Here is a 23,699-nt window from a genome sequence, read left to right as displayed (position 1 = left end):
GGACAGAAGAAATTATATAGAATTTTTTTTATTATTAAAACTTGATTTGTGTCTTATCATATCATTAACTTGGAGCAAAGCTTTTAAAGTTCTACTAATATAAATGTATATTATTTCATGTCTGTTGGATGCAATATTCTGCATATATCCTGAAGGTCCATTTTATCCATAGCATATATTAGCTCTGAAGTTTTTTTTTTCTTTTTCTTTTCTTTCTTTCTTTTTTTTTTAATCTGAGCTGGGGGAAGGATATTGAAGGATATTGAAATCCCCCACCATTGTTTATTTCAGAACATATGCTGTTTTTATGCCACACAGTGTTTGTTGCATGAAATTAAAAACAGCAATATTTGGTGCCTAAGTATTTACACCTTTTATAATTTTAGGATTTTTTTCTCACTAAATTAGAAAATTTTCTTCCTTGTGCATTGTAATTACTTTGTGCGTTAGAGTCTTCTTTATCATATGTAAGTTTAGCTGTACCTTCTTGTTTATATTTTTATTATTTTCCTCCCCTCATTCTTTTATTGTTTGTGGGCCTTTGGGAGATAGTGAGGTTCTTAGAAGAAATATAGAGTTGGTTTTGTTTTGTGGTTGTTTTCCTTATTAATTATAATCTAGTCCTGTAGTCTACATTCTTTACATTTAAGGGTATATGGAAAATAGTTTTCTATTTTATATGGATTTGTTAGGTGATCTCTTTTACTACATTATTGATACTAATTCCTCTTCATTTATATTAGATTCGAGTTCTTTCTATGTTGCTGTGCTTCACATGTTTGCTTCTTTCCTGGGTCTAGTTGCTTTATCTGGTCCATTCATAGAGCGAATACACTCACAATCCTCTTGAAGAAAGCTCTTTCTTTCTCTGCTTCTTGCCTAGATTAGTGTTTCCTTAACAATTGTTTGTAGTTTTTTCTTTAACAATTGCATTAATTTGTGTTTGAAAATACTTTGTCTCCATAAAGTTTGAGGGAGAAGTTTGCATAGTATAGCATTCTAGGTCAACAGTTATTTATTTATGTCCAGAGTTTGAAATTTGCCTTTACACACACATATATACACACACACACAAGCATCAACTAAATCCTAATGATTAAAATGTCATGGTACTAGTTGATTTTCAGTATCTTTCTTAACTGCTTCTATTGAGTGTTGAAATATGAAAAGTAACATTTTAATGTATTGAGCTACTTTGATACATGTGATCCTATTACACACATTATCCAAGTTAAATCATATTTAATAATTAGATATTTTGAGCACCTGGATTTCTGTGGTGGAGCCCTGGATCAATTCAAGTAGAGAAGAGGCACATAAAGAAATTAATCATCCTAATACAGATTCTAACATTCACTGACAGATTCTAAGCACCCAAAAGGAAGTAAAACTACAGCGGACAATAATGTGAGGCAGCAACTGGAGGCCTAAAACTTGTGTGGGGTAGCAGGATTTCCTTCCTTCTCTCTCTTGCCCATTTCTCCCATCCCCCACCCAAACTCGTGTGTCTTTTCTTTCCCTTATTCTTCCTTTCTTCATAATACCGTGAATCTGGTTTAACATATGTCATTAAAGTATGAAAATGGATGAAACACTTGATATTAACACCAGTAATGCTGAAACATACATTAATCATACATGAGAGTGATTTCATTTGAAAGAGTATAGAGTACCCCTAATGGGAAGAATTTGAAGACAGCTTTAGCTTAGCTCAAGTTCCCTTTTTTTGTTTTTCTATTGTATTCATTATAGCATTAATATAGCTATATTCTATGTTACCCTAGTCAGTTTCTGGTTGGAATATATGAACTCATTTCTGTCTAATAATAGGTCCATGTAGATTCTTGAAAAATTCACAGCTTAGCCATGATGTCAAGTGCCTCAAATCCTAGGACTTGTGAGGCTAATGAAAGATTATGACAGGTTTGAGACTAATGATGGATGTACCCTAATACCCTCCTTAAATAATAAAATAAGGAAAGAAAGAAGTAAATAAAGAAAAAAGTAAAAGGAATGGAAAGAAAGCCAGAGAGGGTCTCACACACACACACACACACACACACACACACACACACGGGGAGAGAGAGATAGAGAGAGAGAGAGATAGAGAGAGAGAGATAGAGAGAGAGAGGAGAGAGAGAGAAGGAGAGAGAGAAAATTCCAAGTAGAAACACTAATTAAAGCTTTGTCATCCTTTGTGCTATGTAACATCCTAAATGAATGCTAGTTTACAGATGACTAGCCCAGAAAAGAGGCACATCCAAAAGTGGAAGTAAGATTCTCATTGAACGTCCATTGCATAATCACTTTTGATAAGTTAAAGGCACACTATAGTGAGCATAATTTATGCTCTAAAATGGCTAGCAAATTATTAATGGGTAATACTAAATATTTGGTTTTTGCCAAGTACCACAGCAAGTCTATGAAATGTACTATTTCTTTAACAATGTGGAAATGTTAGAAAAGAAAAGAGCAATATGGAAACAATAATTTTGATATTAATAGAACAAAATGTAGTGGAAGCTTCATATATCATTTCAGAATTTTTATGGGATTATATTTTCATTTGCCCTTACCCTTAGCATTAAGTACTACACATTCCTGCTAAAATCTATGAATAGAAAATAACGTTTGCACTTTAACTGATAGGAAAATGCTACCCTAGAATATTTAAACAGCTCTCTTTGAAAATTGGCTGCCTTTGTTTAATGTCAGCATTTTGTGAGCCTGCTCAGTTCCCACAGTGACAGGAATTTCAGGAAGAAAATAGCCTCAGAGAAAAAACGTAAACTCTACAAGACTGAGTCTGAGACTGTTTCAATAGTTATATTGAGGAGAAATCTTCCTTAGGTAAATTCAAATATTGTGCATGCTAACATGTGAAAATTTAAGCCAGACTGTTATTCAGATGATTGTGCTGTTTAATACTGGAATGGGAATTGTTGGGAAGGGACAAGGATGAACAGTATTTGTTGTCTCTAGGTGAAATAAAGCAGGAGCCAGAAAGGCTTATAATCAAATGAAGTCGTTACAGATTTCTCCAAAAGTTTGAGTAGATTGCCTTCTCTTCACAACTATAACTAAAAGGGGAATAATAATATTTTATTTGGGATATATATATATATATATACATATATATACATATGCATACATATATACATACATATATACATATATATATGTATATATATATATATCTGAATCAAAAGAAACAACATATTAATAAGAATAATAAAATACATGCAGCAAGAGTATGGATCAGATACTCATCATATCAAATAAGAGAGAAATATATAAACACGAATTCACAATCCTGATTCCATATTTGTATACCCTAAACATTTCTACAATTATGTATGTTCTATAAAGTCTCCTGTTTCACCAGGCCTCACCTTTAGAAATGACAGGAAGCAGGTATAAAATTTCTAGCAATCTAGTAGGGAGCAGTACCTGCTCAGTCATCAGCCACAATTGATGTTATTTGCAGCTGACACACTCATCAGGCTCCAAGAGCAGCTGGCAAAATTTAGGACAATTCATCTTTTCTCTGCAAAGTTAATGTTTGCAAATTTCTAATGATCACCATACTGGCAATATCTATATCTCTATCTATTAGGCATATAGAATTTTGACTTAGGAAGGAAAACATGAAAATTTGAATTCTTTCAAATTATGGCTTTGTCTTCTACCAACACTCAAAAGGAAGGTAGATTTTTGTCACAATGTTAAGGATCTGTCAACAATAAAGTAAATGCTCTGTATGTTTACTGGATCAGATCATTTATTAAGTAAAACAGCATACCCATCCATAAAGCAACACAGACACAGCAATAACAAGTGATTAAAAGAAGTACTTTACATGGGAAAGTAAAGTCAGTAATGACTCACAAAAGTATACACTTCATTTAGGCAGAAATAAATACCAATACCCATCCAATGGAAAGAACTGAGACTAAAGGGGAAAATAAGAGAGACAATGCAGTATTTCAGTTTGTGGTAGGGTGATTATTACAGTACAATATGCAAATGTAAGTGCAAAGCAAAGCTTACAGAGCTTAGAAATACAGCCAAGAAATAGCTATCTAGCTATAAAGTCTCTATGACATCACCAGTGAGACTGGGGAACTGTACAACATAGAAGTCTTCAGTATTTTGCAGTTCAGTCACATCTCTCCTTTGACCTATGTTGCTCAATTCATCTCCTTTTTCTCAATTCACATTAAATAACATGAAAAGGATTCAACTCGGGGGTGGATGGCATCCTGTTCAAATATTAAAAACATATAAATTGAGTGAATCCTGTGGGTCCAAGAATAATTTCTAAGTTGGTACCTAAAATTAGAAATATTTTACGTGTTGCATAAAATTTATTGTAGGAAGTTTTGAGTCCCGCTGATTTCCCAAATGCACCATGAAGTTAAACAGAGCACAGACCATCATGTGCACATTAAGTCTGCATTGGTAGGATCATGGGAATTCTCATCCTGGATCAGACATATGTAAATTAACGGATGAGCCTTCTTTATATAATTGAATTGCCCATCGAGCAAATATTTCTTGACACTTGCAGACGTCCAGAATGTATTTTGAGCCATGAGGAAAGAGTCATAGATAAAACTTAAAGCATAATTAATTCATGCCACAAAAACTCAATGTGATACTGAGATTTATCAGATTATAATTGACCTAAAACTGTCATTCATAGATATAAACATATATGGAAAAATACTTATAATTACATCTAGTGATACCATTTTTTTGGCAGTCTTAGGAATTAACAGGTATTTTAAAATTATTTTAAGACAGATACATTTTGCTTATTTTTAATTTTAGTGTGTGTGTGTGTGAGTGTGTGTGTGTGTGTGTGTGTGTGTGTCTACAATGTAAATATGTTTGAGTAAGAGAGCATATGGTGTTCATCTTTTGCCTTATGGAAACCAAGCTTCTCTTGTTTCTGTCTCTATGCATGTTGCAGATATTATCATTCCTGTGATACTTTCTTGGATTCTCCTGTGTCCACTTCCCACATCGTTATAGGAGTTTTGGAATTTTAAATGATTTGTTTTGTCTTGAGTTTCCCATAGATTCTGGAAGTAGAGATCTATCTCCAGAATCCTCAGAATTGCATAAAAGACACATTTAAGCTCTGAGCCATCCCAATACACTGTCATAATTATTTTTAATGATTGCTAGTATAGATAGCAAATAATGTAAACATTTATTAATTGTGGTTTAATCCTTGTGTTAGTTTCTTTAAAATTGTGTCAGTGGAGCTACATAGAGTTTCCTAAATACTAATTATTTACTGAACATATATATTCAGTCACAATGCTTATTGGTTATGATGATGTGATTGTGCTTTAAAATATCTTAATGGCTCCCAAAACACTCGATAAATTAGCTAATAATCTATTACAAATTAAGCTTTAGAATTGAAATTGAAGGCCAGGCATCATGGTACACTCCTTTAATCCCAGCATTTAAGAGGCAGAGGCAGGAATATCACTGTGAGTTTGAGGTCTTCCTGGCCTAAAATGGATTCCTGGACACTCAACACAATGTAGAGAAAGACACCATGTCTATAATTTCAAACACACACATACACACACACACACACACACACACACACACACACACATGAAAATTTATCTATATATGTTATATTACCACATACCACATAATGCATGTAGGCTTTTGGGGTTGTTCTCTTCCAGGTTTATGGTAATTTTATATTGTTTCTCTGAAAAGACTGAACTCAGTTCTTGCTTGATCATACTACTTCTTAGTCTACCATTCTCTTTCCAAAGTTGCTTCAATTGTTGTAAAGTTCAAGCTGTATTTTAGTGATTTCTTTTTCTCTTGGTATAATAGTTATAAATAATTAACATTTGATATTTCTGTGTAACATACATCAGACTTCCAGTAATTCACTACATAAAGAATTTCTTCCTCCCAGTTAGAGTGAAGACACTCCAAAATTTGTAGCCTTTCCAAAACTGTCTGGGAGTTTGTTTACACTAGGTACCATAGCTATCAATAGGCTCTCAATATTCTCCTGCATGCCTATTCAAAAGTTAATTTTAATTAGTGAGCATTTGTTTAAATCATCATATCTTCCACCAAAATTTAATTTTCTGGAGGCTCAAATCTATTCATTTTCCATATTTACTGGTTATTACTTGGTAGCCTATAACTATTAATTGATAACAGAACAAATGTATTCAGCAATTCTGGAAGCTTTACTGAATTCGGGAGTAGTACACATTATTTAAATAGACTTTCTAATTCAAACTGTGTTACTTATATGAATTTCAAATACACTTCCTTCTTAGTGCCCAACTTTACTGTAAGGTAAATCCCTTAGTGGCTTTAGTATACATTTAATTCATTTCCTTTCTCGTGTTTAAATGCAGTTCTCATTACAGGGTATGCCATTCAATTTCTTTTCATTGCTCTGAATTTGCAGCAACTTTCTGGCATACTCCTTGTCACTCTCTTTTATTAAAATTGGAATCAATCCAATATAATCCAAATCTATTTACTGATCGCTTTTAATAAGCTGACTAGTGATGAGTAGGAGATTCCCAGTGTAATAGTGCAACTTGGTTTTATTTAAAAAGAGCGATGACGGTCAATGATCTCTCATTCATTCTAACAACTCTGTCTTCTGTATGACATCTGTTTTCCCAGCTGCATTTTCCTTTCTCTATGGTTTGTCCTCCTTGACTTTCTCCTAATCTCCCTGTGTCCATTTTCTTTCCTATTTATTTTGGTCTTAGATTCTATTCTGTGGATATCATTAACAACCATTTATTTTGTTAAGAGTGTAGATACCATCTTCGACTGAAGTCCCTGTTGACACTTGAGGTCGAAATTAAGCTATGCTTTGGAATTTTATTTCCATAATGGTGCATTAATAGAAATATTGGCACTAAAATTACTTGTGATGGATAGCACTGATTTTTCATTTAGTAGTTTCTGTGTCATTGCTAAAGTTCACCCTTATTAAGAAATCCAATTTCTTGAGCATCTTTGCAAATATCCTTGTACAACACTGTCCTCTTCTATATTTTGAGCTGAAAATTTCAGCTACATGATACTTTGAGTGTTCTATTATATTTAATCATACTGTAGATAGATAATCTTTATTTGTTTTCCTTCTATTTCCTATATTGAAGCCTCATAATTTTATTCATAAACTAATGAGGATCTTAATGATTACCTAATTCAAGTAAACTTCATCAAATGGTTTGTAATATGTATTTGCCAACTGTGAAGTGGACAACTCAATATGAGTTTACCTATTTGTAATATAATCAATTTTCTTAATCACTTCGTAACCTTACTTTGTTTCATTGTTTAGAAATGAAAACAATAATAACAGAGTGTTTCAAGTGTGTGTGTGTGTGTGTGTGTGTGTACATGTGCATGCATTTTTGTGTATGGACACATGGTTTTATAAGCTCATTTCATCTAAGATCAAATATTTAACTCTGTTATGGTAAGCGAGGGCTTATGTTTCTAGCTGCTGAGTTGAATGCAGATCTGCATTTAGATGAGGATGAGAATCCTATTTTCTTTAAAAAGAAATGTGAATGGTTTTATTTCAAACTGTTTCCTTTATGAGGTAGTCAGAATGATTTGTTACTTAAGTTAATATATTCCACTTACTGATGATTCATTAAAAAAGAAGTAAATGACATTTTTTTTGTTTTATTTTGCCTTAGGCTCCTAGTTGACGATGTCCCTTGCCCAAATGCCCCATTATAAGTTATGAGATTGCCTAAGTGATAAAACTGTATTTAAATAAATACACAGAAAGTTATTTGTCAACACATACCAACTAATGAACTGGTTTAAGTAACAATTTATCCTCAAATTGGAAAAGTGGTAATTATCAGCAATCATTGGGTAACTGTATTCTCTGCCATCCTGATTGCCTTCCTGCACACTACAGTTTGGGGGACCCACAAGATCTCCATTTAGTAATAACCTTTGTAATTTCTTCCAGAAAATGACGTCTGACATTCAAATTTATTTCTATCTATTTGATCTTAGAAGAAATGAGCTTATAAAACCATGTGTCCATACACAAAAAATGCATGCACATATACACACAAACACAAACACACACAAAGGAAAATAAGTTGTATTTTTAGTTTCTTAAAATTCATTTTAAAATATCTATCTGATAATTAGGCTTCATTCCAAGCTGAGAACATTCCCTCTACATCATTTCATTAGACTTTTAGCCAGCATATTTCTTTGTATTAGATGTTGCAATAGATGCTAGCCAGGTTTCCATCAGTGCTCCATATTTGAGGAGATAACTATCTCGAATGATTACCATACTCTCACCACTAGAAAAAAAGGACTATCTCCTACTTACTGTGCCTTGGAAAAAAACTCACCTCTGCCAATTGGAAATACTGCATTGTAGACTTTAACAATCTCTCTTGAAAATACTGTCATTCTTTCAGGGTTTTTTGTTTGTTTGTTTTGTTTTGGTTTTTTGTTTATCTTTATTAGTTTTTTGAAACAGGGATTCTCTGTATTGCTTTGGAGCCTGTCCTGGAAATAGCTCTGTAGACCAGGCTGACCTCGAATTCACAGAGATCTGCCTGTCTTTGTCTCCCAAGTGCTGGGATTAAAGTCTTGCACCACCAACATCTAGCAATTCTTTCAGCAAATATTTAATACTAGAGTCCTATCTGCCATGATGACCAGACAGGGAAGAAACTGTGCAAGCATGCTTATTTTAAAAGAAAGCTTTATTTTCCATAGGAAATATTGTACAGAACACTCTCCAAAGTTTTGGTGTGTATCCTCATGATCATTTTGGAAATGATGTGTGGTCCTATGTAGAAAAGCAACACTGAATCACTATAGGAGGCTGTGACTCTGAGATCTGACTACTGTTATCAACCTGAAGAATGTATAGGCATAGTCTGTTCTCTTAAGATGAATTGAAGCTGAAGGACCACAGCAAAATATATTACTTTAATTTTAATAACACAACATAGATTATTGATAATCTCCCCCAAAGTCCTATTATCTCACATGTCTAGGATAGATCTAGAGTAGATATCTCTCCCTCTCCCTCTTTTTCTCTGTCTATGTCTGTCTCCCTCTTTCTAAATAGATAGTTTCATAAACTAGAAATTATATTTCATTTTTCCCATCCCTTGTCATCTGTCAGGCTTCTCTTCCTTCACAACACAGATTGTAAGGATTGTATGGCAAGAACTTTTACATGGTGAGCCAATACAAGAATTGTTTTTTGAAAATCTCATAAATTATTTCAAAATCATTGTTTAGTTATATCTGCCACTAAAATTTTGTTCAATGACAATATTTATTGCTTTATTATTTTCCCTTGAATAAGACAAATATTTGGTTGCCGTGTATGTGTGTAAAACTAAATTTAATACAGTCACTCTGAAATTTGTATTTTTTTTCTGTAGAATTTGATGGCTTAAGTATGGCTTAAGTTTTTGTTTAATTCTTTGCTTTCAGTTTTATAGTATTTTTCTGTATTATCAACTATTTTGAAGTATAAATTAAACAATTTTTTTTATTTTCTCAAATTCTTTGTCTCTCTAGGTACATATACCCATTGCACATTTTTAATATATTAAATTCCTTTCTAAATTGTCCATTTTTTCAGATGAAAAATCTGGAGGAAAAACAAAACAAAACCAACAGTAACAGCAACAACCGAAAAAAAAAAAAAAAAAAAAAAAAAAAAAAAAAAAAGAAAAAAGAAAAAAGAAAAAAAAAGTCAAAAAGTCATTTGGGGAACATCAAAAGAAGGACTTAACTTTTACATTAGCTAGAAATCCTTTCAAGCAGGTAGAAAGAAGTTTACAACGAGGCAGGCAGGTGCAAAATAATGTCCATGTTTGTCTTTACCTACACCAGCGTGATAACATGAAGCAATCAGCATACATTCCTGATGTTTAAACTGAAAGGTGACTTTTCCCAAGTGTTCTACCTTAATCTTGTAAACTAACGTAAGATATGGGTTAAATTTCTATAGCATCACTAAGGTTAAGGATGGGATCTGCCATTGTGCTAATAGTTAAAATTAACTGTAATGAAATCTTTATAGCTTCATTTGACAGTTAAAAGCCTCTGACTGATTTCAGGGTTATGCAATATCCCATTACAAAAATCCTTCTGGAGCATGTGTTGTCTAGAAGTTGAGACAGATTCCTATTGTTTCTTATTCCTCCATCTTTCCTAATCCTCTAGAAACTTACTTTTTCAATAGGGCTTGTAAAAATCATGTAACTATGTCTCAATGGTATTTTCAAATTATAAGAGTAGTTTTTTTCCAGGAATTGTTGCTGGCATTTCTAATACATATGGTTATAAAGGACACAAGATCTGGGAAGATGGCCTCAAGGGTAATGTTGCCGCCACTGTTATAGAGGACAAAATTTCACAGCCCAGAACACACACAGGACAACTCAGATTTAGGGCATCTGATTCCCTGATTCCTTTTTACTTTTATTTATTTTCTTTTTGACTTTCACAGATAACTTCATATATCTCACACATGTGGAATATAACAACACAGTCATATACACATAAAGACTGTGCTATACATATCTAACTTGCCAAAAGGAGAAGAATTATTATTTCACTTGGGCTTATTATAAAATACAGAGGAAAAACAGAAAATTAAAGGTTCTTATGTTGTATACCTGTGGGTTTGAACCCAATTTGAATTTGTTAACTCGGTACATTTGTACAAAAATGGGTAGATAAATAATCAAATATTTAGATGCCTCTAAAAGTAATCGGTTACTTTCAGTGTATTAGACAAAACACGAGTAAACTTGGAATTAAGTCTACAGATCCTTTGGGTCTGCAACCAGGACTTGGTCATTGATTTATTAAGAGCAATAGTCACCTACTTCTATGTAGTTACCTTGCAATAGGCAAAGAACTATCAGTGAAAAAGAAGAAAGCACAGAGTATGAACAGTTTTATTTCATTCTCTCAGTCATTTCAAGGGTGACATGAAACTCAATTAACTGCTGAAATGGCAGGCAGTGAAAAATGCAATTTGAATAAGAAGGGATACATTCTATGACAGTAAAAGAGCCCAGTTTTGAAGGCAGAAAGGAAATGAAAACTAAAATTTTAGGTAGCCCCTAAATTGAATTACTTCTCTCTTGGTTTATGTCTGCACTTTTACTGTTGTGAGATGACTTTTTGATTGTCTTGTTTCCCTGCTTCTGAAATATTGAAAAAGAAGATGTTTGCCAAAGTCAGCTTATTACAAAGAGGGGCTCTGCTGAAGGGAATCAAATCAACTGCTCACACATTTCATTTATTGCCAACCAGTTCTAATTATAGCTCTAGTGGAGACAGCCAATGGGAATCTACACTCTTACTCTAGTTCATTAGGAAAAGCTTTAAATATACTCACAATTAATAAGACTATCTTCATGACTTGTATTTTTCATTTCAAATATATTAAATAACTCTAAAACTAAATGACATTGGCAAGGCCTATTCTCCTCTCATCCAAAAAATCAAAGCAACACAGACTTAGCGATTCTAAAATCCCAGTTTATCATAGCTAAAAGAATTATTGAGCAGATGTACTAACAAGAAGAATTAGCTTTCCTTATTGCATCACATTAGTAAAATAAGAAATATATCCGTTATGTGATAAGTGTTCTCCTCTGATTAGTTTCCCCCAAAATTTCCTGCACTCCTTAGGATAGAGGATATATAGAGCCTAGTGGTATAATTTTAGGCACTGATACGTTAACTATAGCAAATGAGATTTCATGTTTATTTGAATTTATGTTATAAAAACTGGTGCATCTTAGGTTATGTAGTCCCGGTAAAGGAAACCCTAATTGTTTCTCATAGCCTCGTTATTTGTTAGTATGTGTCTTATGTCATTAAAAAAGTTATCACTAAATTCTACCAAATCTCAAGCATATCTTGAGGGGCCTTCTGGAAATAAGTGTAGCTAATTTGAAATAATTTAAATTTTATGATTTATCTACCAAAAATCTCTTTTTCAACTTTAGGAACTCCACTTGGTATTTTTATTTCTGTTATTTACTTAGAGATAATGAAGTTTAAGGATCATAAAATATTATATATGTCCATGTATATATGTACATATACATGTATTTATATATGAGAGAAATACATTCTATTCTTTATGTTGAATGTTCTGAATATAATTTTCAGGAGTCTTAAGGTACAGATAGATATGTTCAAGGAAATTCTCAAAGACTAAAAGAAATCAAAAGTTTGTGGTACAGAGATTTGCAAACCACACCAGAAGATGTCTCCTCTTGATCTTTTATTAAAAATAATATATTGTTGAGTACAGTCAAACCGACTCCTTTACTTATAATTTGATGAGGATGTGACAAGTAAGGCTGATTGGAACTTTTTCTCTTACTATTAGAAGGATGGTGAAAAACAAAACAAAACATAACTAATTTCCATTCGCAGTTCTGGAGCCTGGACAGTTCAAGACCAAGCAGGTACATCTGGTAAGGATTTGGACATTCTTTTTTATCATGGATATGAAGGGAACAAAAAATGAGTATGTGTCATGAGACAAAATTTCAAGTAACACTTTCTGTAACTAAATCAGTCCTGAAAGAATTAGAGTTCACCTCCAGAGAAAGAAACGAATCCCTTTTAATTAAAATAAATAAATAAATCTACTCTGAATATTCGTACCAAGTAACAATAGGATAATTACAATAAAATTTTAATCTTGGGTTTTGATGGAAACAAAATCCACTATCCTCAAGAGAAACATTTGGAAAAAGACTCTTCAGTTGTAAAGATATGAACACAAGTGACCTTAAATATGAAGGTCTCCAAATCCTATGTCCCCAATCGCCTTCTCCACCCACTGAGCCATGCTTAACATTATTCCCTGTAGTTGTGTTTATTCTGCAACTACAGACAAAAAACAATATCATAGTATTATATGGTCTTCAAATCCCCAAGGATTCCCTGGATGGGGTATGCATACAGTATTTTTTCTCTCTTAACTTTTAAGTGAATCTAAAATAATCATGCACGTTGGAAGCCAGATTAAAAAAGTACCATTAATGATACTTTTCATTTAGTGTTTGTGAATATGATGGAGGACAACCAACTGTGTGAGACAGATTGGTAGCAGAGCTTAGTCAGAAGGCACCGAGTAAACGTCCTGGCTTACTGTGTACTGCACCCCGCCTTCTGCATGCTTTTCTACTTGCCTTTCTTTAGAGAGACTGCAGTTCCAGCTCACCTGGTTCTAATTTCAGCCTTCCTGATGAACCCTTGCCTGTAAGGAGGAGAGACTGTAAGGAGGGGTGGGAGGGAGCGCTGTGGTTGGAATGTAAAACATAATCAAAAAAAAAAAAAATGAAAAGAAAAAAAATGTGACATGCTATGACGTTTTTCAGTTTACTGACTCAGTTCTTCTGGTAATAAATGTGGTCAGTGAGAAACAGGAGCAGTGACAGTTAACAACAGTTTTAAATCGGGGAAAATGAGACAAGAAATAGACATAACTTAGCCTCGTACATAACACACAGTAGGAAAACAAGAACACAATATGCATTTGTTTTGTTTTGAGACACTCTTAGTGTAGGCCAGAAATCCAAATAAAAATTGTGTAGACCAGGTTGGCTTTAACCTCAGAGATCTGCCTGCCTCACCTTCCCAAGTACTTGTTCTATCACCACTCTTTTCACCGTCTGCGTAAACAACTTGCTGCTGTCTTTTCCCGTTATGAGAGTGAATTTCCTGTCAGCAAAAATCTGAGGAGAAAAGGTTATGCATTTTATAAGATAGCTGTCAAATGCTTTAATACATTATGATGACAGCTTTGTCGGCACCACAAGGATACGGGGCTCAAGGTTCCACAAGCCTTTGAGGATTTTTGTGGAAGAAAATCAAAGGTCAAGGGTGTTCAGTTAATTTAATACTTCATGTGTAAAGTTTATGAGGAACAGTGGACTTATGGTTACACTCTTATCTAAATATTAAGAGTATGATAAAGTTCATGAGAAAATTATGTGTAGAATACAGTAACAATTCAGAAAAAAGAAAGATGATATTGGGAAGTATATTAATATATAATCAATACAGAATTCTTGCATTTTTAATCAGTGCTTAGGTAGAGGCCTAATTCAGTTGGTGGATTTAACTCAGTTGGCAATATGCTTGCTCACCATGCTCAAAGGACCTAGGTTTGTTTGCTGCCTTGCACAACACAAACTGTGGTGGTATCACATGCTTATTAACCTCAGAATTTGAGAGGCAGTGACAGCTGATTCAGAAGTTCAATATCAGTCTTGGCTATATATGACATTTGAGGCTTCCTTGAATTACATGAGAATGTGTCTCAAAAACATATAGAAAAAAAAAAGGAAAACTCTATAGTGTATTAAATTCAGATATGAAATTATCCCAGACATTTGAATAGAGGCACTTAAGTTACATTTCTCATTAATGTATCAAAATACCTGACAAGAAACAGTTAAGTGAGTAGGTGTTTGCTTTAGCTTGGATTTTAAAAAGAAATACTATTCATCATTTTATGGAGCTCATAGAGACAGCAGCATGAGATAAAATTCAGAAACTGCTATTAAAATCAGAGTAATGTTTTACTTGAAGTTCTAGCTAGAGCAATAAAACGACACAAGGAAATCAAGCAGATAAAAACTGGAAAGGAAGAAGTCAAACTTCCACTATTGGCAGATGATATGATAGTTTACATAGGTGACCCGAAAAACTCTAGTAGGGCTCCTACAGCTGATAAATACCTTCAGCAAATTGGCAGGATACAAGAGTAGCTCAAAAATTCAGTAGCCCTACTGTGTACACGGGACAAAGATGCTGAGAAAGGAATCAGAGAAACATCACCCTTTACAATAGCCACAAACAACATCAAATATCGTGGAGCAACACTAACCAAACAAATGAAAGACCAATATAGCAAGAACTTTGTGTCTTTAAAGAAAGAAATTAAAGAAGATAGCAGAAAATGGAAAGATCTCCCATGCTCTTGGATAGGGGTAAGTTTTTTCCTGCCGACCTGGGCCCAGAGCTGTGCCAGCCCCAAATAACACACAGAGATTCTGTATTTGATATAATTCTGTTGGCCTGGTACTAGCATTTCTTATTGGCTAGCTCTGTCTTAATTATTAACCAATTTCCATTAATCTAAGTACTTTCACGTGGTCTTACCTTACCGGAGAAAGTGGCCAGCGTTCTGCTTTCTCCAGTCTCTTCACGTTGACTCCTCCCTACTACTTCCTCTTTCCTCCTAGTCTTCTAGTCCCGGCTATCTTGTTTTCCTATTGGCCAACAGTGTTTTATTCATTAACCTATAAGAGAAACATATTTACAGAATGATATCTCCCATCAGATAAACATAGTAAAAATTGCAATCTTACCAATAGCAATCTAAGATTCAATGCAATCCCCATTAAAATCCCAGCACAGTTCTTCACTGACCTTTAAAGGATAATAATCAATTTTATATGGAAAAATGAAAGTCCCAGGTTAGCCAAAACAACCCTATACAATAAAAGAACTTCAGGAGGCATCACCATGCCAGACTTTAAGCTCTACTATAGAGCTATAGTCCTGAAAACAGCGTGGTATTGGTACAAAAATAGAAAGTTAGAACAATGGAATTGAATAGAAAATCGTGATGTTAACTCACACACTTACAAACACCTGATTTTTGACAAAACAGCTAAAAGTATACAATGGAAGGAAGGATGTATCTTCAAAAAATGGTGCTGGCACAACTGGATGATGGTGTGTAGAAGACTGCAGATAGACCCATGTCTATTGCAATGCACAAAACTCAAGTCCAAATGGATAAAAGACCTCAACATAAATCCAGCCACACTGAATCTGTTAGAAAAGAAAGTGGGAGACCCCTTCCTGAACATAAGACCAGTAGCACAGACATTTAGATCGACAATGTATAAATGGGACCTCCTGAAACTGAGAAGCTTCTGTAAGGCAAAGGACACAGTTGACAAGACAAAACGGCAGCCCATAGACTGGGAAAAGATTTTCACCAACCCCACATCGGATAGAATGCTGATCTCCAAAATATACAAAGACTCAAGAAACTAGTCACCAAAACACCAAGTAACCTATTAAAAGGTGGGGTACAGAACCGAAGAGAGAACTCTCAATAGAGGAGTCCAAAATGGCTGGAAGACACTTAAGAAAGTTCTCAACATCCTTAGCCATCAAGGAAATGTAAACCCAAAAAACTGAGGTACCATCTTATTCCTGTCAGTATGGGTAAAATTAGAAACACCAATGATAGCTTATGCTATAGAGGATGTGGAAAAAGGGGAACACTCCTCCACAGCTGGTAGGAGTGCAAACTCATACAGCCACTTTGGAAATCAGTATAGCAGTTCCTCAGGAAAGTTGGAATCAGTCTACCACAGGACTCTACAATTCCACTCATAGGCATATACCTAAATGATCCACATCCATACAGTAAAGACAGTATTTAGCTATGTTCATTGCACATTATTTGTAATAGCAAAAACCTGGAAGCAACCTAGATGCCCCTCAACTAAAGAATGGGTAAAGAAGATGGATATTTACACAATGGAATACTATTCAGTGGAAAAAAATTAAACAGTGCAATCTTGAAATTCACAGGCAAATGAATGGAACATGAAGAAACCATCCTGAGTGAGGTAACCCAGTCACAAAAATAGAAACATAGTATGTACTCACTCATATATGGATTTTAGACAGAGAGCAAAGATCACCAGTCTACAATTCACACTGTCAGATAAAATAGGATACAAGGAGGAGCCTGTGACATTCATACAAGGTCCCTCACAGATGGGGAACTAGATCTCTTTAGCGTATTGGGAGGGGGTGCAATGAATGGAGAAGGAACTAGGAGAAATAGAAGGGGAGGAGAAGAAAAACATATGGGACTAGAAAGATTAAGTCAGGGGATGAATAGATGAGAGAGAGAGAGAGAGAGACCATAAAAAGGGAGTCACTATAGATTTGAAGAGAAAACTGACTCTAGAGAAATGTCCACAGACCTACCAGGATGACTCCAACTAACAATCTGAGCAACAGTGGAAAAGCTACCTTAAATATCCCACAATGAGATGTATGATTACCTTAAATGCTGTCCTAGAGCCTTCACCTAGCAGCTGATGGAAGCAGAAGTAGAGATCCACTGCTGAACACTGAATTACTGGAGAAATAATGAACAATAGCGTCAAGACCAGGCTGGAGAAACCAACAGAAACAACTGACTTGAAAAAGTGGGAACTCATGGACCCCAGTCTGATAGCTGGGAAGCCAGCATAGGACTGACTGAGATTCCGTGAATGGGAGTTTGTTAGGATGAACAGGCAGTCTCCAGGACCTCTGGTAGTGGATCAGTATTTATCCCTCATATACAAATGGACTTTGGGAGCCCATTCCTATGGAGGGATACTCTATCAGCCTAGATTTACCAGGGAGTGTCTAGGCCCTTCCCCAAGTGATGTGACTAACTTTGATGATCCTTCATGGGAGGCTTCACTGTCCCTGGGGAGTGGATGGGGTCAGAGGTATGGGAGGACAGGAGGGAGAGGTAACTGGGATCAGTATGTAAAATAGGATTGCTTTTACTTTAAATAACAAAAATAACAACAACAAATAAAGAAAAAAAAGAAAATAATTGCAAAATAATTCTTAGGCCTGGTACTACATTCTATCATTCTTAACCAAATAATGATTAAAGCATGGGTGTCTCAATAATATTTTATGACTTCATAATACCAGAATTTGCCAAATCTGATACTTATCACAGAGCGTAATAGTATGAGGGTCTCAGAGTATTTTCACTGCTGAAATCGAAATGACATATATTAGAAATACCATTAAAATATTACTCTTGTCTACATTTTTGACAATACACAGCAGGTTCCTTATATAACATGTTCTTTGTGTCGATTCTGAACGATTTGTTTACTATTAAACAAAACAGAATCTGTATTGACCACCTGGGCCAGTTGGCCATAGGAATTGCTGTCCTCTGTTTTATTCCTGTCCACCTCAGCACTTGGAGTCTCCAGGGCATGCTGTTGGTCTTAATCATAAATTGAAAATGAGAAGCAGAATAATTAAAGAGCAAACTGTAATTATGAGCCAGATCTAAAGGGACTAAAGCTAACATTGAGTACACGCCTTCAGTTTCTTATTAGTGCATTTAGGATTAGCTATAAACAGCCTTGTTAAACCCAATTAAATAGTTCATCAGAAGGATTTTTCTCATTAGCACAGCCAGACTGACTTGGCTTTCAGAACTATGTGGCTGGTTATGCATGAACATTTTTCAACATCGACTTTGTCTTCTAAGATTATAAAAATATTTTAATTATCCCGGTGGTGCTTAAAAGTCTTTTTTGAAATATTTTTTGACCTATACAAGTATATATATGATTTTAGAAATGCCCTCTGTTACCAAGCAGAAGTAGAAGTCTCCAAGGTTCGATTTGAGGTAAAGGGAATTACATACTGTGATGATCTGAGTGATCATTGTTACAGAAAATCCTATATTTAAATGTTTCTTTCTAAGGTGGTCAATGTGTTTGGGAAAGATTAGGAGTTGCAACCTTTTTGGAAATGGAATATTTCTGGAGGGCTGGGATGTGAGGGTTCCAAAACCCACACCATTACCATTGAATTTATTTTACACTTTCTGCCTTTGGTAAAAACTCTCACCAGCTTCACCAGTATGATTCTCTGCCTGCTGCCTTGCTTACTGCAATGATGTATCAAAAAATGAAGTGGACAGCTATTCAGGAAGACACATGGCACCAGCCTTTTGCCTCTACCATGCCTGCATAAGCATGTAATTAATATGTACAAATACTGCTACAAGTATGTACAAATACCAGACACACACACACACACACACACACACACACACACACACACACTAATTGAGAGTAAATCTAACTTCTGTTGTTTCTGATATTTTCATTATTTAATGAGCCTTTTTGCTCACAAAATATTATAGATGCCAATAAACTAACATTTCAAGGTTTTAGTCACACAGTGAAGCTAAGAGTAATATGAGAAAGCACAGTGCACAGTTACACAAGTTTATTAAAAATGATATCAAAGGTGAAATTGCTACAGCACTGCTAAGCAGAGGTTGAGTTTTAATGGATCGTATCATCTCGCATGAAACACTATAACTGACCTGTAGGAATGAAACCAGAAAACAATTATGCATTTACAAACTGTGGCCAAGACCACAGTCATTGAGGAAATTCAGTGATTAGATGAAGCTAAGTAAACAATCACAACTTTTCCTTTTGAATATTTATCTTGATATTGTTAATGAGGTTAGAGACATTTTCCTCCCCCATTATCTGAAAACTCTCTCCAATAATATTTGTTATTTATAGTTTATGTCTTGACTTAGGAATAATTTTGTCCTTGTCCTGTTTCTGAAGTATGTTGTAATCACTTCATTTTCCTCTTATTAGCTGTTACTTTACATAAGAGATCATTGAGTGCCAATCTGTTTTGCAGAAAAAGGTCAAATTTATCTAAAAATAATGACTGTTATCATGTTTCATTTCTGTTAATAACAATGCAATATTTAAAACTATTTATTTTGAAATAATACATATGCCTTTTAGGAAATTCTCTGGATTGAGGCAATCTCTTCAGGGTTGATAAGATGGTGACAAAAGTCAATATATCCTTTGTTATTTAGTGAATGTTATCAGGTCCTCCTAATTGACACACAGCACTTCTACTCACATTGAGTGCTTTTGGATGAAAGGATTTTAGATGATGCCTAAAGTTAAGAGAATTCTTAAAGAGGAACACAAACCACGGGATCTTGGCCTTCTAAGAAGGGGAAACAGTTTTTGTTAGTGACGCCTTCCTTCTTTTTAAATAGGCACCAAGGAAAGACCCATGGTCGTTCATGCAATGTATTTTAGGGCCTTTATAGTTGTCACCATGACCATATACTCCCTGTTTCCAGAAACCTTGAAACAAGTTGTCTATGCTGTGAGAAATCCTGATTCTAGCTCATTTCTTTCTGTATCTTTAGAATATTTAGTCAATCTATCTGATGTGATAAGGCTTTGTTAATAAATAGTAAAATACTAAAAAAGTTTATCTGCTTTTCATAAAGCTTGTTCAATAGAGTTGATTGTCATGGACACACGGAGTATTGCAAAAAAAATATTAAAATCTGGTTTCCCTGTTCCATGAGCTTACTAATTTGAAAATTACCCACATCTTTCTTTCCCGAGAGCAGAGAAAGGTAAACACTCAAGCAGATGCAGATGGGAAACAGGAGAAGATAAAAAGGCCCCTTCATCATCAGAAGCTGGAAAAGAGTGATGTCACTGAACACATAGACCAACATCATGGCAGCAAAAAATCATCATGGCAGCAGCTGTGAGAACAGAGGAACATCAAAGGGATCTTGAGGGTGACTGTCAGCCATGAAGACTCTTTTCCTCCTCTCTGCCCTTGTCCTGCTGGCCTTTCAAGCCCTGGCTGACCCTCTGCTAGAAGCAACTGAGGAGGCTAAAAATGAGGCCCAGCTAGGAATAGAGGACCAGTCTGTGTCCATCTCCTTTGGAAGCCCAGAAGTCTCTGCTCTCCATCGTTCACACAGAAATGGAAGGTGCTGGTGCATCTGTAGATCCTGAATATTTTACCACCATGTCACCAGGATCCACAGTAAAGGACCAAAACTTTACGAATTCTGCTGCTCCTGAGACCAGAGACAAGACCACCATATGCTCTGAGACCTCATCATCTGTCATTACCCTTGTACTTACCCTCAGTTGTTTTTCCTTGTCCAATAAATTTCCTTGCAGGAAAAAAAAAATAAAATCTGGTTTGAGTTTGGCAAGTTAATATTTTTTATTTCTCATGGAAAAACAGAGCTGAATGGAAAACCAGCTCTGGTAAACAAGTAAGAAAAAATATTGGGAAAATGAATGACATTTAGAAGTTAACTATAAGGAAAGTAGAAAAGCAGAGAGTAGAGACTTGGAAGGATGCTTGGCTTGCCATGGCTCATCCATTCACTTCTGGTGGTCTCTATTTACTTAAACCCTATAGCAGCAACTATTTATAGAAAAGGTAAAAGTGACTTGGATCTGAGACTTGAAATTTCAATGTTTGGACTCATGTTGTAAAACCAATACATGAGTATGGGCTATCTTTTTCTCTCCACTTTATATCTGAGGAAAATGTCAAGTAGAAAAGTAAAGTGAAACTCTTGCAAACATGAGAGTGGGAAATGACTAGTTCACTGTGGGACTCGGGAGATGGGGCGGTGAACCTACTGAACTGAACTGCTTCTTGGGAAGAAATTTAAGTTTATTTGGAGGGATGCTAAACTTCTGGTTGGCCTCTGAGAATAAAGAACAGTGTCTGGACAGGAAACAAGCAGATTTCATATATATATATATATATATATATATATATATATATATATATATATATATATGAGGAGTGAGGAGAGAGACTACTTGGAGGCTGAAAAACTTTAAGATGTAAAAGTTGAGAGTGGCCAGAAACAATTATGGTAACTGATGGTTTCTTTAAGCTTTATACTATTTTAAGAGTGCCCACTTTACATCCACACACAACTATCTATGCTCTGAGTGTGTCATCTGAATATTTTATTCAATGGTACCATGGCAAATAGAGATGAGGGAATAGAAGAGGAATATTTCAGTAGCATTAGGAAAATAAATGATACTTTATGGGAGATGCCATTATGTATATATGTTTCTCATATTGGTTAATGAATGAAGCACTGTTGGCCAATAGGAAAGGAAGATAGGAGGGACTAGGAGACAAGGAGGAAAGAGGAAGTAGTAAGGAGGAGTCAAGATGGAGAGACCAGGGAGACCAGATGCCTGCCCCACTCCCCAGTAAGGAAACCACGTGGAAATACATAGAAATGGGTTAATAATTAAAACAGAGCTAGCTGATAAGAAACAAGTAACTGGCCAACAGAATTGTATCAAATACAGAGTCTCTGTGTGTTAATTGGGGCTGGCGTGGTGGCGGGACAAGACCAGCAGCAGGAGGAAAAACTTTACTACTTACAGATACTTTTGCTTTGGACAACATCATACATATCCAAAGACACATGCACACACTTTTATTTGCAAATATTCTCTCCTTGTTATGAGCAGCCCTCATCCCATATTTCCCTTTAGCAGCAGCAGACCTGATGCACATCTTGTCCTTTAGCTGAACATTTCGTCACTGAGTAAGTTCATTATGCTTTGCATTGTTAAATATAATACACTCTAATACAATTATTTTTCTGTGTGATTTAACTAAGCTTCTTTTTAGTCTATCATCAGCTAGATGTGAACCTGCCTACTCTTAAGAGAATTTCCTACTAAAATTTTCACATAAAATCTACCAACCTAGATCCATAAGAATCAAAGGTTTATAAAGGCTTGGAACAACTTACTAGATTTGTAAAAAAAACAGTGACACAGTAATTAGCTACTATATTCTGTTAATAAAATACTTTTTATTGTTTTTATTTCATTTATGAGCTTATAACGTGATTAAAACACAACTCCCTTCCCTTTCCTCCTTCTGAACTCTGCCATATACCACCCACATCTCATTCAAAATCATGGCCTCTTATTATACCAATAATTATTGCATGCATATATGTATAGATAAGTATGTGTACCTAAATATTAGTTGATACAACACACTCAGTGCACACTCTGTTTTCAGTATGTGTTTTTCAGGATTGGCCATTTGCCCCAGACGATTTGGTGTCCATTTTCCTGGGGAACATCACCTCTCCAGCTTTTAACTTTCCTCAATTGCCTATAGTTCTTTGTGAAGGGTTGAAACCCCATTCCCTGTCATCTTGGCATCTTTACTGGTATGTTCAGCTTCTGGGCGTAGATTCTAACATAAGTACAAGACACAATCTCATGCCATACTTCTGTCTCCTCTTTCTCTAACAAACACGCTCCCCCTCTTCCACAGTTTTCCTTCAGCCTTAAGAGAGGGATTGTTTTATGGATGCAATTATTGGGACTTGAATCTACCTCTATTTGCACAATTCATCTATCTGCTGGACAGTTTTCTGATGATTCTTTAGAAATATATGGTTTCAGTGTTCATAGTAGTCATCGTAACCTAAACTGGATAGCCTTAGTCTATATAAATATAATCAATTATAGAAAAATTAAAACAAAAAATAAAACAAAACTGTATTATAGAATTAAGTATTCAAAAAACTTTTTTTTTAATCTTGAATAAGATATGAAACAGAATGGATTATCTGCTATCTGTGCCTGGCTTCTGATTCACATACACTCTGGCTCTAAGATTGGGTAAGCCACTCTTACAAGTCTGCTAAGTTCTTGACTGGATTCAAGGCCATGGTAGCCTGACACAAAGCAGGCATTATGAAGGTGCCTTACCTCTCTCTCTCTCTCTCTCTCTCTCTCTCTCTCTCTGTCTCTCTCTCTCTTTACATACCAAAGTTCTACATTAAATTTGTGTGAATGGAAGATAAAAATAGACTTTTGTAAGACTAAAGTTTATATAACAGCTTTATCCATAAATTCAGAACTGGAAACAACCTAGATGACTCCTCAACTGAAAGATGCATAAAGAAAATGTGG

The sequence above is a fragment of the Phodopus roborovskii genome, unplaced genomic scaffold (assembly GCF_943737965.1).
Source record: "Phodopus roborovskii unplaced genomic scaffold, PHOROB, whole genome shotgun sequence".
Taxonomy (NCBI): Eukaryota; Metazoa; Chordata; class Mammalia; order Rodentia; family Cricetidae; genus Phodopus; species Phodopus roborovskii.
The sequence above is the reverse complement of the archived record's forward strand: the minus strand, read 5'-3'. Positions refer to the sequence as shown.